Source organism: Tympanuchus pallidicinctus, unplaced genomic scaffold, assembly GCF_026119805.1.
Source record: "Tympanuchus pallidicinctus isolate F22 unplaced genomic scaffold, pur_lepc_1.0 scaffold7, whole genome shotgun sequence".
NCBI lineage: Eukaryota > Metazoa > Chordata > Aves > Galliformes > Phasianidae > Tympanuchus > Tympanuchus pallidicinctus.
Genome location: NW_026294791.1, coordinates 18,113,014 through 18,127,284, shown reverse-complemented (window position 1 = coordinate 18,127,284; position 14,271 = coordinate 18,113,014). Strand labels below are relative to the sequence as shown.

The window sequence follows — 14,271 nt, the reverse complement described above, 5'->3', positions numbered from 1 at the left end:
TGAATTTTATATTTGATCTTACAGTTAAATGAATAAATTCAGCTAATAAACTGGATTTTCACATCTTTATTTTGCTTATCTCTGAGAGAATTTACCTCCTTCCTTCAGACCAAGGAAACTATCTTAAGATACAACAGGATGCATTGATATCTTAATTTAACCAACATCACATAAGAAAAGGCTCAGATATTTACTATTGTGCACAAGGGATTAACACCAGTGTGTACATTTGCTTTTTATTCCCACATTTTCCTCACATCTATAGAAAATGAAGATTTGTTCCCATTATACCCAGTAACATTTTCTTTTATTTATTTTCACCACCAGGGTAATTCACAAAATGAAGCCTAATGATCAATACCTCAACAGCAACCTGCAAGAAGCACCAAAACAAATCAAGCACAGGAGTGCACACTGGCTGACAGCTGTAATGAATGAAATTGCTTATCACACTTCAATTCATTATACATTCCATGAAAAAAGACTCACATGTAAAATGAGCTATTCAAAAACACACTCTGCATTTCTATTAATCTAACAAAGTGGATTGTAACAACCTTTACCTGCTCAGCACTGCATCACAACAAAGCAATAGTGCCTGCCCAGATGAGGATGGAGAATACAAGGGGGAAATGGAAGGATCAAGATGACTTCACCTTCTAAGGCTGACTTTGAAGCTACCAGTCTGAAAAATGTTTTGTTTGTTTAGACGCCTTCATGTACCTGCCACAGCTGTGCCATTTGTTTTCTAAATGAATCCAGTACCCTTTTTGTGCTGTGATGCAAATTCCATTGCACTTCTGCATCATTTGGACTTCAGACTGTTGCTCACTGCCACCTGCTGGAGTTCAGGGACTTCATAGTGAAGGAAGCACTGAACACTGCAATGTTTTGCTTGCTTACCAGATCCACCAACACTGTCTTGTTGCAGTTCCAAATGGGGAATTATTCTTAGGCATTTGTTTTAATATTCACACCTCACATAAAAGTTTTGACCTTCTTTGCCTCACAGATAGCATTACCTGGGGAATCTAGAAGATTAAAGAAAAGGCAGAGCTTGATGACTTTACCTGTACTTTAGTCGTGCCAGGTATGTTCATAAACATGGAAAGAGAGGCAAAAATTAAAAAGGTTATTTAACATAAGTTCATTTTTTGAGAAAAGTAAATTCTATTTTTAATAGTAGTCTATTTAGGGAATCAGAGGACAGTTGCTTAGTCTGTTTAGTCTAGTTTCAAGAACAGAGATTAACAAGATTAGTCTGATTTACAGAAGTTACATATTTAATGCAGCTACTGCAAAGATATCTAGAAATATAATGCTAAACACAGAACAGGACATTCTCTTCCTGATATCAGAAACACTCTCACAGCCAGAATTAAATTCCAAATAGGTACTGAGCTCTGTAAAGTTGCCGTAGCAGCGAGTTGCCAGCCTTCTGCATTACCTGCTTAGTCATGTCCATCTCTGTACACTCATGTTTGGCGAAGATGAAGGTGCTCAAAATAGCCTGAATGAGATGGATAAGATACAGCAGCTAAAAATTGATCCAAAACAGTCTGTTAGGGAGCCCCATGCCTCAACACTTTAAAGAGATTTGGATGGTGCAAGTATGTAAGTTTATTTATTTATTTCACAGCATTACCACACTGTCAGGATGAAGCAGAGCCAGTGAAAGAGATTTTATGGCTTAGTGGCCAGTCAAAATCTCAGCCATAGTTTTGAACATCATACGGATTGGCTGCTTAATGCACTGTTATTTTGAAGAGCAGTCCATGAATAAATTAAGCATTTAGATTCATACAGAGCCCAACCCTTGGATACTTCCTTTCAGAGCTTCCCCCCCCCCCCCCCCCCCAACAGTACTTAACTAATGCTCTCTTCAGGCTGTCAGTACAGAAAGGAAAACAGTATTCATGCCTACAGCAACAGAGAAACTGAGGTACTCTGAATCAAGATATTTTGTACCTTAAATGGAGTACAGCAATAACAATACAACAGTTTCCCAAAGATAATGCTTCTTTAGAATTCAAGTCTTAGAGCACTGCTCAGCAGTCATGCACACCCACTGCTCTGGATGCACAGACCAGGAGCAAGATCTACACCTGCTTACAGAAGATTCATTTCTTAGAGCTAACTGTCACTTCACTGTAAGACAGCAGGCACGTTACAGCCTGCTTTTACTCCAGTATCTAATAGAAGGAGGCATCACTGTTTCATAGATTTTCCCAAACTGTGACCTCATAACCTCAAACATGTTTTCTATAATCTAAAATCACTGATCAGAGTAAGGAGAAAAGGAAAGCTGAGCCTCTCTTCCATCCCTCCCTATAAACTATTAGCACACAATGAACGGCACAGCAAAGTTGACAGCAATAGAAGGAGATAGCACATAATGAACATGCTTATAAAGAATACATATTTTTAACTTTGATGCAACAGTGCCCAGAAATCAATGATGAATAGAGCCTTGTGGTACCCAGAACTGTACAAACATGAAATAAAGTGACAGCTACATGCCTAATGAGCTCATAGGCTAAACAAAGAGCTCAGAAGGTTAAAGAGATGCTTTCCACTGACTTCAGTAGGCTTTCGGCTGGGCTCTAGGGCATCTGCAGTCAAACAGCTGCTACAGACTCCTGGAGCACACACTCCAGTAAGCTTCCTAAACTGCCACCCCTAAAGACTAGAACAAAGCAGAGCTAAGCAGGCATTAAGGGCCTTGTTTCTTAAGGTATTCAATTACCTGAAGAAATACAGATGCCTGGAGTTAAGAGTGTAAGAGGCATCGGGTTCCCAAGCCTCACTGAAAGAAATAACACAGTCACACGACAAATTCTTTACTTAAATACTTTTAAAATGTTAATTTCATTTAAAACACAGGCTTTCCATTAGGGTTTAACAGTTGAGGAAAATGACAGCACAGCAAAATAACAGCTCTTCCCATAAGGATAGATTTCTCGTAACTCAATCACCATTTGGAGAACACTGAAAACTATCATCATACTCTTCCAATTGAACTGGAAAAGTGTTCTACACAGAAAACAGGGACTTTTCTACACCATGCAACCCATTTAAAGATCTTTCATTCCAGTCTTAAAAACATTAACTAAAAAAATAGTTTTTGTTTTTCCAAAGTTTCTCTGTGAAAGAAGGGATTCTGGCTGATGTAATAAACCAAGGGAATACATCCATTACAAAGGACTTCTAATAGTGGGACTTCAAACAAACTACAGAAGACAAAGCTTGCAAACCAATTTACGGTTTTTGAACCATGATTGTTCTTGCTCTGTTAATATCCTTGTTTCAGGAAATCACATGGGGGTATTTTTTCAGCCTTCAATAAAATACAGCTTCCAATTCACACCATTTGATAAACAAACCAAGCATTTTGAGGGTGACAAATAAAATCCAGTTTTTCTGCAATCTAAACTTCTGCACCCTTGGTACACAAGCACACCGCTACCAATGATAATGGAGTCATGTTTGTCTCAGGCAGAGAATGCATTCCTCAGTCTTTATGGATTAAAGGTTTATACCCTGTGCTGAAATTGTAGCATCACACTCCATTTGAATGAAATCAAGTATAAAGATGCAATGAGTGATTTGTCTTTGAAAAGAAAACGATTTTTCTAAAATATATTATATTCACATATGAATATAACATGAGATTCACAAAGCGATTGCTTTCATACACAGCATGACTGTATTATCAATGCATATGTCTAAAACATTAGCGAGAACTGGGAGCAGACATTTAAGTCTATGTAGCTTGACAGCCTCTTCCACATTAGTAAGCTGTCTCTGTCCTTGAACTTCTCCCACTCCTGGAACAGCATCTCATCTCCTTTAAGTTGTACTGCTGCAGAGGGAAGTACCTGTGGAAACTGAAGGAAGCATCTTGTGGATAAGATCCTTGTTCTCACTCATCCAGCTTTTCGGTTATTTATTTTGCACACTCCCCGATAATTCCTCAGAACCAAAATCCCTAATAATCTACAGCTTTTACTTCTATCATGTCACCAGTAAGGTCTCAAAAAAAGTACACAGTCCAGGTAATACCTCCACCGTGTCCCTAGCTGTACCAGAGTAACTGAGCATACTGCAGGTACTGACTGGAATACAAATATCATGTGCCATTACCACTGCAAACATATTTTAAGGAGAAAGGTGACAAGAGCATAATAACAAAACCCTGAAAATTGTCCTAGATGTGATTATTTCTAATTTTTTATTTTGTGGATAAGTGACTGCTAGAAACTATGACGTGCTCTTTAAGTACTGACTATTCTAAAATCAAAACTAAAAAAATCTCCCAGAAATCGTAGCATAGTAGCAAGCTGCTTTACCTGCTACTCCCATTTTAATAAATGTAATAAGCATGTCAGACACTGGTATATCTCACTGTGTGCAAAACCAAATACCTATAAAGTGCTAGCATCGCCTTCAGTGAGAATATACTTTCCCAAGGTATGAATGAACACAGGTAAAGGGAGAAAGATAATAGAAAAACCTCTCCCATGTGGGCTAGAGCTGTGTAAATGAGTGCTCGCAACCTTTTGCCAGCTTGCTCCTTTCTTACAACTGTTAAGCTTATAAGAAGCAGTCACTCATTCTTCACTGCTAGCAGTCTCTGCATTTGCAGTCTTGTCAGAAAGTGGTGCAGTAACCACGAGCATAAGTTTAATAAACACCACTAAAAGCTTACACTAAAGAAGCATTAATATGGAGATACAGTGGTAAAAGTGCAGAAGGAGCTAAAGCTTTTGCTTTATTTCAACTGTTAAATCTGTGACTATCTTTACCTGCCTTGCTCTCAATAGCCCTGGTCCTGCTGTAACCTTTGTTTACATCAGTAGCCCTTTCTCTTGGGAAAGGTCTTCTTATACTTAGTATTGGAGTCCTGATTCAGACTGAATTGCCACAAGGTTGACCTAAATACATTGACTTAGTCAGAGGAAAAGAGCTTTCCTTAGCACTGAAGTTGTAGCCTGTGGTTCAGTATTTGTATTCAAAACTACCTGAATTAAGGACAGCACTGAAAAAACAGCATTTAGACTCCTTTGCTTTACAAAGATAATGCAATACATCCTAAACAACAGCTTACACTTTGCTTTCATTATAACTACTCAAATTAAACCTGAGCTTTCAGGCTCCAGTTGAAATCATGGTTAATAAAATAAGCTGCATGTCTGAAAAAAAAAATAAAAATCAAATAAAATAAAATAGTTATGCACATTTTACAAATGAAAAAACTAAAGCAGGAGAAATTAGCAAGTATACCATATGGCTCACCATTTACGCCAGATCTCCTGAACCTTAGTAGGAAGGCTTTAAACCCAAAGATATCTTTGCCAATTGCTCTGACTTCACTCATTTAATGAATTTATTTGTACATTTAAGCGAAAGGGTAGCCCTAATATGCTGAAATGAAAACTGTAGTAAAGATTCAGCTTAGTGTTTTCACATAGACCTGTAAAATGTACTTCTCTCCTCAGGATACAGATTGAGAACACATACATGGCCTCCATGTATCCAGATGAGTTTAACCCTATCTTTTCTACCAACAGCAGATAAAAACAACCAGAAAAAACACAGGAATGGAACGAGCGTGCAGTGGTGAGTCCTCTGAAATCTCTCCACCTTGTAGCAATTTGTGTTCTGAGACTTAAAGTATCTTTCAGCAGGCAACTTAAGCTGTTTTGAGTAGTGATGCCGATTAGGTGATACAGGAAAATTACTCTTTAGTCTCACCGCAACTTTAAAACAATATCTATTTGAAGCAGCAGCAGGGTATTTTCCTTTTTTTGCCTTGCTTCTTGCTCTTTATTTTTTATATATCAGTATGTAAATGTGAAGAAAATATTCTACCAGTGCTGAGAGACATTATGAACAAGTTGCATGGCTGTTTCAGAAAATATATGTTTGCATGTATTAGAGATGCATCACAAATGTTTTTACTATCAGAATAGACAAAAAAATATGTAAATAAAAGCTGCATTTAGTAGCTCAGTAGAAATAAAGGGTGCAGGTAGTGTTTACAGAGAAACTGAAGAGCAATGTGAAAGGAATAAGGAGCTCTGGCAGCAAGAGAAAGGAGCAAGCACAATGAGAAAGACTTAAGGCTGGAATTGCCTACAATGACTCATGGAATTTTGGCATAAAAACACAACATGCAGCAATAATAAGCATTTAAGCATAACTTTTGGCTGTCATAACAGATCACCTAAACATGAAAGTTTTTGGTCTGCCTATATATAGTATATTGATTCAAGTTTGTATTTCTATCATAGTAAAACATGGCTTCACAGTCCAGAAAATCAACTCAAAAAGCAACTGCAGATGAGATCTGCAAATCATATGATCATATTAGAAGTATTTTCCAATGCTATGCAAATAATTGCCAGAATTCAAAGACTGATGGCTTAAATCTTGTAAATCATTCCATGAGGCTTTGGCCTAGATCACCAAAGAAAAAAGAGATGGGAAAAGAATTTATTTTCTCAAGCAACTATGTTAAGCCCATCTTTGAATTCTGCTTTGAGTTTTAACAGTTTTCCAGCATGAGTCACACAATAAATGATAATTCTCTAAAGCAACATTAAGCTCTTCCAAATCTCCCCAGAATGCCTTTTGCCATGATACCAATCTAAAACACAAACAATGAGCAGGCAGCTGTTGTGCTATGATCCGCATGATTCTGACTGCTCTTATCTCATTGTTTTCTTTTCCCACGTCTGGTGTATCCACCTGCTGCCTGTTTAGACATAGATTATAAAGATTTTGGCACAAGGATCATGTCTTCTATATTTGCACAACATCTGCCACCTAGTAACTGACTACAAACTGAGTTTTTTCCTCTCTCCACTGAAGAAAAAAATTCAGACAGATGCATGCTATCGTCTAAAGGTAATTGAAGTTTATTTCCCATTTTTTCTTGCACATTCAGACAATCTACAAATTATTTCTTCAAGCAGATTGGTTAATCAGCCCATTTTCCTAGTAGCCATAAGTGAAGTGAGGCAGCTGAGTTCCACACTCTAAGAAATAAGACTTCTCAAATCACTATAATTTTCCTCTGCTACTCTTAGAGTTCAAAAAGCTTGTAAGGAAAAAAAAGCATGGAATTGGAGTGCCATTTTAACAGGAAAACAATTCTTCCAGCAATGTCAGATGAATATTGGCTAGAGTTTCAAGATCCATCACACATCACAAAGAAAACAATAAGTCACATTTCTATACTTTCCGTTCCTGAGAATAAACCAACCTTCAAGTATGTGCATACAGAAATAAAAGCATCCAACATGACTTCTGAGTTTCAGACTTGGATACTAAATTCTTACACAACTACTTGTATGTATAGGAAAGACAGAATTTAATTATTTTATTGCTTTTTTTTTTTTTTAATCTTTTTCAAAAACATGCCTTCCAGAACAACTGGATCAAATCTGATACTCAGATCCGAGCACAGAAATCAAAGGTAAATCATGCCTGCCTTTAACCATCTCCCACGCTCGCAGATCTACTGCTGTTCCACTTTCTATTTTTTACTCTGATATTAATAGGTTTTTCTGAATGTCCATAACAGGATAATCAGAACACATAAAATACACTTGCACCAAGGTAACAAGGGAAGGATAGTTGTGTATCCACATCAAAGAATTTCACCTGACATATTTCAGGCTTTCTGGTGCACGTCTCATTTTCAAGTACATTCTACATAATACATTTACTTTTTACTACTTATTAGCAGCTTCCTTGACAATCACAGAAGTCACAGAAACACCAGGGTTGGAAAAGACCTACAAGATCATCCAGTCCAACCATTCACCTATCACCAATATTGATTTACACTACTCAGTGCTCCCAGTGCCATGATACCTTCATTGTGTTCCCTCCTTCACCAATCACTGCGGAAGTCACTGAAATACTGCTCGTTTTAAAAGATTCTCTCCATGTGAGAGTAGGGACATAGCCTACTTAGGCTGATGCTAGACTACTAGGAAAGCATCACAGTAACCATAAAACAAGAAGTGAATCATGGTAACTGTCATTGCTGCACCTATTGTTATGTGTTTCAAGAGATAAGCTTAGATCCTTCTCTTTAGTTGTTCACAACAAAATATACTCTCAATTGCTCATCACTAACCACAGAGCATTGTATTCAGTCCATCTTTTTCTGTTTTTCTTGATATTCAGTGTTAGCAGACATAATAGAGAAAGCGGAAAAAGTACTAAGCAGACATTATATGTTCCTCAAAACGCCTGCCTGCGCAATCAGATCCCTATAAGATTTTCATATTCCAAAGCTTCACCCTTGGTGAAGTCCAAGTTACTATCTCCATTCTTCCAAGGACTACACTAAGTAATTCATAGAGTACTTACATACACAAGGAAAGAAACAGATTATGCACAAAGGAAGCACATACTTGATGCACCTTCTGCAACAAAACAGTTTCTCTTCAGCTTTTTTGGTTTTGGTACACCAGTGACTACTAATAAATATTTCACAGAACAGAAACTCCAAAGATATCAGTAAGTCTTAGAATCACAGAATGGTTTAAGTTGGAAGGGTGCTCATGGATCACCTAACTCAAAACCCCCTGATGCATGCAGGACCACCAACCTACATATCTAATACTAGACCAGGTTGCCCAGGGCCCCACCCAACCCAGCCTTGAACGCCTCCAGGGACAGGGCATCCACAACCTCTCTGGGCAGCCTGTTCCATCACCTCACCACCCTCTCCATCAAGAACTTCCCAAATAGCCAATCTAAATCTTCCCTCCCTCCAAACCATTTCCCCTTTTGCTGTTATCTACCCTTGTAGAGAGTTTATTCCCCTCCTGTCTGTACATTCTCCTTAGATACTCGAAGTCTGCAATGAGATCACTCTGCAGCCTTCTCTTCTCTAGGCTAAACAAGCCCAGCTCCCTCAGCCTGTCTTTGTCAGGTAGACGCTCCAGCCCTCTAATCATCTGAGAGAGCTTAACATGCTCTGATACACCAACAAAACAATTTTTTTTTTTGATCTTCTAATGGACCGTAGTATATGAGATCTGCTAAGTCCGATTTATCAAAGACCAGTAGATGCATTTGGTAGCTTACAGTTTCAGAACATACCAGATGGATGAATTCCCATTGAAAACTTTTGTACACTTTGGTTGCAAACTGAGGAAAAGCCATCCAATATTCCCTGTAACCATCCCTTACTTGCTTCGCAGTAAGGTAGTTATATATGTTCCTTTATAGCAAAGTTGTATTTTGAATTCATATCTAAGATACAATTACACAGCTCCCATAGGGCATACAATTTCTAGCGTGCCAGCAGTACCAACAGGTCTCCTCATCCTGAAAACTGCTAGGTAATGTCTTAGCCATGATGGATCTCTGCTATTTGCATCATTCAAGTCTGCAGAGAGTCTCTAAAACTATTTTCTACCCCTCCAAAGTTTCCATGGCATTAAATATATCTGAAATATAACGTACGGTCTGGCAGTAGGTCTAATAATAGAGTGCTAGGTGTACAATGCTGCAGTTATCAGTCAGTCACACAACAGGTCATGCATAGCAAACAGCTGCTTCATTAGCTTGATGGAATATGTAGCATGTACGAAGTGACAATGCTGCTACAAAGTATAAGGTGAAGACTCATTGCAAAATACATCATCATGGACCAAATAATATATGCTATTCACAATAATACATGAAACTCATTCTGACAAGTGCAGGTTACTCAACAACAAATGCATGAAATGCCAGTTAAAAAGTAATTCAGGTTTCCAGATTGGACTTTTTCATTTCTTGAAAAGAAGAAATGGAATTAGGAGAAAAATTAACGTTTCCCTGCAAGCTGCAAAGTATAATATGACAGGCTTTCTATAACACTAAGTTAGTAAGCATATTAGTGAGTTGTTCCCCAGTTCACTACCTAGCTCTCGTGCTTTTCATAAGAAGATTGAGGCAGTCCTCCTAATATCATGAGTCATGTACCAATCCTTCTATATTCAAAAAAGTTCATTGTACTAATTCTGCTTAGTCTTTACATGTTCAAAATACAAACTTTTTTATGGATAGCAATAGGAGATGATATCTCTGCACCTTGCTCTTCCCTGCACCAACACATCTGAATCACTATGTAAGGAAAATGACTGCTGCAGTACAGAGCAATCTATGAAGAACTGGGATCATCACAGAAGTGATGATAACAGCAATCAGAAAACGCATCAGAACCAAGGGTAGAATCATAGAACATTATCCACAGCATCTAAAGATTATTTTTTTTTAGCAGAAATTGTTATCTAAATAATAGGATGGTATACAGTGACTTCCAATGCTTTACCAATGTATTTGGAGAAAAGACACCACTTATAACCAAGGAACACACTAAAGTGAAATAATGTCAATTTGCAATCCCTTAACTGCTTCTCTAAGAGCATCTCAACACTACAGAATAAGAAACAGTTCCTAGTAACAACTAAATTACTGAAGAAACCAAACACATGGATTCTGGTGACAAGTTATATAAACTGATTTTACACTGAAATTATTGGTCATTTTCTTCATTACATGAACATCTTAAACATTAAGTAAAATTGTTAATATGGGATGAGTCAGCTTTTTAACAAGTTTTCAGTATCACTTTTTAGATCTTCAACAAATTCATGCTTGCTATGTTATTTTTCATTTGGCACTTTTGTGGCAGTATGTTGACAATCTTAAAACAATTGCAAAGACCAGCAGTAACACGAACATGTTCAAAGCCCTTTAATTTACAAAGAACCTTGAAAACAGTCCTTGAACATTTGCGTTTGCTGCAACATGCGTTAGTGATGAAGGGATTTCATATCACCATGCATTCAGAGTGCATACTGTATACAAACAACATCAATACAATTTGTAGATGTAGAACTGAAAAAGATTTAACAGCAGAAGGCTGCAGTGCTACCAAGAAGTTCATCTCCAGCTTTGCTTCTTTATCCGCATTGCCTAGAAATTGATTGTAAACTTAATATTCATATGAGCAAGTCACTCAGTCCTGAAATTTTAAACATTTATTCTGTTGACAGTTTCCTGAGCTCTCTTCATACGTCACAGCCCTTCACTTCCTCACTTTTCCCTTGTCACTCCTTGCACCCTGAAATCCGTGTCTTAATTCTTCTCTTAGCCTCCTGCAGTTCTAAAAGTCCTGCTTCAGACAATAGTCTCAGTGAACAAATTGCTCCTACTCCACACTCCTACTACTAACTGATGTTTTGTCATATAAAGGGCCCCATCTGAGTGCCCCTTAAGAGAATATTCACCAAATAGCCGCTCTTAAACATGTCTACACAAAATCTGGAGTGGTTTGCTTGTACAGGAAGGCTGGATCTAAAAGTTCAGATACCAAAAAGTAAAATCATTCATTTACTAGAGTGAAAAACTATACATGCTACAAGGGCTTCCCTCTGCAGTCTTTCTTAGACTTCAGCATCATTAGGCCACCTTGGCAGCTCACAGGCCTTGAATTGGCTCCACACACAAGATCACAGAGCAGCTTAAACATATTATCCTTTGCTCTGTGTGACTGCAGAGCAACTGAGAGTTATCAATACTAATCCTAAGTCACACATCCACCTTCACAAGTGCAGTACCATTAACAGAGTATGTAAGACCCAGATTCTTCACTACTGAATCTCTTCACGCAGATAAGCATATCAGAGGTTTTGAGAGACCATACTTCATCTGTGGGTTTATCTAATGAATACACCACAGTCAACTAGAATAGTATACCTAAGAAACAAAAATCAATACTTTCAAATAAGTGTTGTAGAGCTAGGCATCTTCATCCGCTCTGGCTTAAAATAAGCAGATTAAATTTCTGAAACTCTAAGAATTATCTGGTCTTACTGCCTTCAGTTGAAAAATAAGCCATTTAATTAGATACTTTGGTACAGATCTTAACTAGTTAACTTCCAACTCCAGCACTAAAAATGCTTTCCTGGAAATAACTTTTTTTTTTTAAAATATTTCTTAAGTGGTATGATTTCATCTAGGAAGATTACTTGCACTCACTATTTGAACTCTTACCTACTTCATTCCTATGGAAGGTACAGAGATAGTTACACATCCTAGAGTATAAAAGCATTTACAGCATCTATTAGATGAATAGAGGTAGATATGCAGTTGCCTCTGACCAATTTCAGAATAACCCAAGAAGGGTATTATTGACAAGATAATAATAAGAAAGGAATAGCTTACCCTGTTCTAAAGATAAGGGTTCACAGGAAAACTCCAAGAAGAAAGCCATCTCCAAGTAGAGATGTTACCCTCTTAGCTGCCAGCCCTTAAATGAGGTTAGGGTCACACCACTGAATTGCTTACACCTGAGCTCCCAGGGCCAGCCACACCTCTTCACCAGCTGCTCAATCACTGGTTCAGGCCACAATCTAAGACTTCCTATACACAGTACATTTTAAGATCTGTTAACATACAAAGCCCTAGTTCCTCACCAACACTATGAGCTGCCTCAGCAGAAAGTCAATAGGATGACAAAGATGTTCATCAATTTATGATCTTACAAAAAGCATTTAAGTAGTCTCGTTATAAGCTGTACCTGAGCTACAAACCTCTCAGGTGTATCTCATTCCCCATCTTCTTCTGATTCAAATGTTCATGTCCTTTTCAAACAAAGATGTGTTGGCTACAAGGTATGACACTGTCTGGCAGAAGATGGGAACGTGACATCAGACACAAGGAGTATGAGGAGAGCACATCTGCCCACGCACACATCAAGTCATTCTATTCCCTGGATACGTGTTGAAATTTCCCTGAGGTAGCAAATTTCCACTAAGACACAAAGCCAGTATTGATGTGGATGAACATAAACGTACATCAGAAGACTGTTTTGAAGAAGTTTTGATAATATCAACAGGTATTCATCTAACTCAAAATACGTCACTGAGGGGATTCTTAGAAAGAAGATATGTTACCTAAAGAATTTTACGCTTGATTGATTTTTAATGTAATTATTAACATCAGTATACCTTCCTTTTAGAAACAGTATTTGCCAATAGGTTGCACAAAAGCACAGCACTGAGTTTGAGCATAAGAAGGTATATGTTCATATTAATCCTATTTTTTTTTTTTTTACAAGAATTTTTTTGAAAAGCACAGAATGCAATTAGAAGTTTAAAAATATCAAGCCTCAGTCTGCAGTGATGATGAATTTATGAAGTTATAACAAAGGGTGATATTCCTCCAAACAACATATATCAGCCTCCTGGAACTCAATCTGTTTTAGCTATACACAGAAAGGTCCAACTCATCTTACATATTAAGAACAAATCCACAACATTAGAATTTAATTCCTTCAGTTTTGTAGTTGATGAGACAGAACACATTGAACACACCACCACTAGACAGCCTTTGTCCCTGGAACACACAGCCAGGGGCAGTCATGAAGAAAGAATTGTGGTTACAAGAGAAATCAGGCACTTCATGCAGTCTTCACACAATACATTCAAAGCTTTTAGTCCCTCAGACATTTACTGTTGAAAACCAAGGATATGGATAAGGCCCAAAGAATTTTGGTTTGATACAAGCAAAATGCTCAATATATTACACAGCAGCAGTAAGGTCCAAGGATAAAGCATACACTAGCAAGAAGCTGTACAATGGCTCTGACTCACATGACAAGAATCTTCCTTAATCTAAAGAGCAACTGAAAGTAGTCATCACTGTCTCAGCCTGTGCACAGCCTGCATATTGCCTCAGGCGTAACACAGTGCTGAGATCACTCAAAATAAATCCTCTGTTCCAGTTCACCACAAAGTTGCATGAGTGCTCTGTGACCCTTACCTAATGTCCTGCCTCTAACCAGAAGCGTTCTTCTGGACTAATACTATTCAAGCACCAGCTAGTCTCCACAGCAAAAAAACTAGACACAGAAATACTGCTCTATTTTCCCCTAAAATACAGTTAGTACTAACGTAACAGCTTCCTATTCACATTAAGCTAGAATTGATACATTTCTTAGCACAAAAATTTGATAATCAAGTTCAGTGGCTGAATATTCAACAAATTAACACTACATAAGTGTAACAATTATGCATCCATACTTATATGTATTCTAATTTTATGCACTAAATTGGTAGGACAGTAATTTCTGAACTATGGGTATCATAGGAGGTTTTCTAAATGTATAAGAGAAGGATGAAAATCCTTCTCAAACCTACTCAAAACAGTATTGTCCTCCTGTATCAGCAAGCTGGCAATTGATTTGTAGGTAAC

The 14,271-nt window shown here is 37.7% G+C and overlaps 1 long non-coding RNA gene across 2 annotated transcripts in view; it reads right to left on the bottom strand.

Moving 5' to 3' along the window:
* Positions 1-14,271, bottom strand: part of LOC128072609 (uncharacterized) — a 137,978-nt gene that overhangs the window by 102,554 nt on the left and 21,153 nt on the right. Inside the window, exon 3 of one of the 2 annotated variants that reach the window (XR_008202375.1) lies at positions 3,016-3,887. The exons of the other annotated variant lie outside the window; for it this stretch is intronic. This is a non-coding gene — a long non-coding RNA (uncharacterized LOC128072609). Of the gene's footprint in view, positions 1-3,015; positions 3,888-14,271 lie in introns of those variants that run through there. 2 annotated transcript variants of the gene reach the window in all.